The sequence below is a fragment of the Ictalurus furcatus genome, unplaced genomic scaffold (genome assembly GCF_023375685.1).
Source record: "Ictalurus furcatus strain D&B unplaced genomic scaffold, Billie_1.0 ctg5, whole genome shotgun sequence".
Classification (NCBI taxonomy): Eukaryota; Metazoa; Chordata; class Actinopteri; order Siluriformes; family Ictaluridae; genus Ictalurus; species Ictalurus furcatus.
In genome coordinates, this window is record NW_026521048.1 from 39,463 (window position 1) to 42,500 (window position 3,038).

The following is a 3,038-nucleotide window of genomic DNA, read 5'->3' on the forward strand; positions in this document are numbered from 1 at the left end:
ATAAAATCACTGTAACGGATTATTTTTATGGGCAAAGATGAAGACAGGGGACCACGATTATACATCATTTCTCTCTGTACATCACAGGAATAATTCATGTAGGTCTTGTTAATATGTTTATCAAACTCAAATATGACCTTGCTCCGAGTGTCCACCATTATTTCTGAGCCGAGCCTTTATTTTGCAACGCCTTTAGATCGAAATGTCGGAAAACTGGTTCTGTACTTTCAGAGCTGGAGTACAACAGAGTGCAGCATTAATACCAGCAGATCCACAGCGAGAGACTCTCGGATAATACTATATACACACCAGGTTCAATTATACTACACTAAAACAAGAGAAAAAACATGGATTAGGAAAAAAGGACATAAAATAATGACAAAGAGTAAAGGGAAAGGAGAGACAGAGAATGTGTGTGAGAGAGAGAATGAATGAGAGAGAGAGAGAGAGAATGTGTGTGTGACAGAGGATGAGAGAGAATCATAGAGAGAGAGATATGAACGAGAATTAAATAGAAAGAATGAAAAGCAGAAATCAGGAGGGGAAAAAGCAAAAAATATGAGAGACAAACTACACGAGGGACTGACAGAAAAAGTTAGAAACGAAAAAGGAAAGGAAAGAAATGTAAAAAATAGAAAGAAAGAGCAAAAAGGGAACAATAAAAATGATAAATATGAAAGAATCGTGGTAGAGGAATAAAAAGGTAGGACACAATTGGTAAAGAGCAGGAGAAACCGTGGAAAAAAAAGGAAGACAGATAAAGGAAAAAGGAAAGAGAGGAAGGAGAAAAGAGTGAGAGAGGGATGAAAGAAATGAAGAAAGAGAGATTAACATGTCACCTTGAAGTCAGTTTTGTCGGCGATGTGATTCAACATCCCCTGTGTGAGTGGTGGCCTGATGACCACGGCAACATCTCGGCAACCCGAGACCCTGGCTCGGGCTCACCGGCTGGGCGGAGTCAGCCATGTCCACCTGTTCTGCTGTCGCCATGGCGACAGACTGAGTCAGACCCACCAGATCCATGAGGAGGGGGACGGAGAGGATATTGAAGTCCAGCTCAGAGAAACAGGAGTTCATCAGAGACTCGAGGCACCGAGAAGGCGGAGTCACACCGCCGCATCACCATCACCATCACCACACACCATTAATAATCATATTAACTATTATTATTGTTGATCTTGATATTCATTTAGAAGTAATTATACACCGTAATTAGTAATAATAAACAGCAAATAATAAATAAATCAGTAATATTACATAAAAAAGTATATCCAGAATAACCATCAGAAAACTTTCAAATTAAACAATAATATGCAAATGTGAGAGTATGTTCTGTTTAATATGCGCTGGTTAAATAAAATCATTTTGGTTTGTGACCTTTCTGCTCATCTCTGGAGGGAGATTTGAGGTTTCCCTCAGCGTTGTACACGGGGAAACGAACACTCCAGGAAGAGCTGACACGCAGCTGTGAACGCAGCCCCGCCCCCGTGTGACCCGGGGCGATGTAGAGCTCCACCAGTCTGCACAGGAAGTGCTCGAGGCAGTGCTGCATCACAGGAGCACCCTGAGAACCAGGCTGGAGTTTAGGATCGGACCGGAGAGGGGCATGGTCATCAGACTCCGCCTCCTCGTACTGAACAAAATTATTTAAAGAGTATACAAGACCATATCACGAAATGAAAGAAAGTATTAGAAACTAGTCAAACAATCTGTGATCAGTGTCACTGTTTATAATTCATACTGTTTACTGCTTTCTTTCTTTTTGATCATAGAATTTTTATTGGAAATTTTACATAACACCCCACCCAACAACCGCAACAAAACAATCACAGCCAAAACCAAAATAAAGGGGGAAACAAAAAACAATAACAACCAGGAAAAAAAAATGAAGATGATTAGTATTTACCTTCTACCTCTCCTCAAAACACCTCCCGGGTGTGTACATCAATGAAGTAGGTAATAAATTGTTGCCATTTTCCCAACAATGATTCACCCCTGCCTCTGATGTTATACTTGATATACTTTTTCAAGTTTTAAAAAGAAGATTAAATCTTTAATCCAGACTGATATAGATGGGGATTGTGGAGAGGTCCAAGACAGCAATATTCTGTGCCGAGCAAGTAACGATGCAAAACCCACAACACTAGCTTGCTTATGGTTCAGAGGCTGACGCTGAGATGGAACACCAAAGATGGCAATTAAAGGACAGACATCCAATTTGATTTTAAGAATGTCGGACATAGTTTCGAAGAAAGAGTTCCAAAAGTTCTGCAGTTTGGGACAGAGTGCAAACATATGACTGAGGTTACAGGGCAAAAGTTTGCATTTTTCACACGTCAGGAACATTGGGATATATTTTAGACAGTTTCCTCCTAAAGAGGTGAGCTCTATGGACCACTTTAAATTGTATGAAACTAAGTCTAGCACAGGACGTGGTGGTACGTATATTATCTAACGCTCTGCCCCAGTAATCATCCTCAAGCTCCAGGCCCAATTCCTCTTCCCAAGCACTAATGGTTTTGATATTGTAAGAATCGTGACCAGTGATATTGTAAGAATCGTGACCTGTGACCAGATCGTTGCATATATCCGTGAAATAATGCCACCCTTATGAGGATTCAGCTTGAACACCTCTTCCCATGCAGACTTTGTAGGTAAGGAGGGAAAACCAGCGAATAGGGAGGAGACACAATGCCTAATTTGAGAGAAACAGAATACGTGAGACGGAGGCAGGCTGAATAACGAGGATAATTCAGAAAAGTTCACAAACACATTATTAATGAAAAGATCCTCAAAGCATTTCAGACCCTTCTTTTCCCACAAAGAGAATGTGGAATCTATAAGGGGGGGAGGGGTGGTTATTACACATATGGGCCATGGTTGAGGCTGAGATAGATTTAAAATGACGGCGAAACTGATAGACAATTTTTAGAGAGGTACATACTGTTGGATTATCCGTGTGTTGTGAAAGGGCTATTGATAGGGAGGAGAACACGATAGCAGGGAGGGAGGTTGAAATACAAGACTTTGCTTCTAAG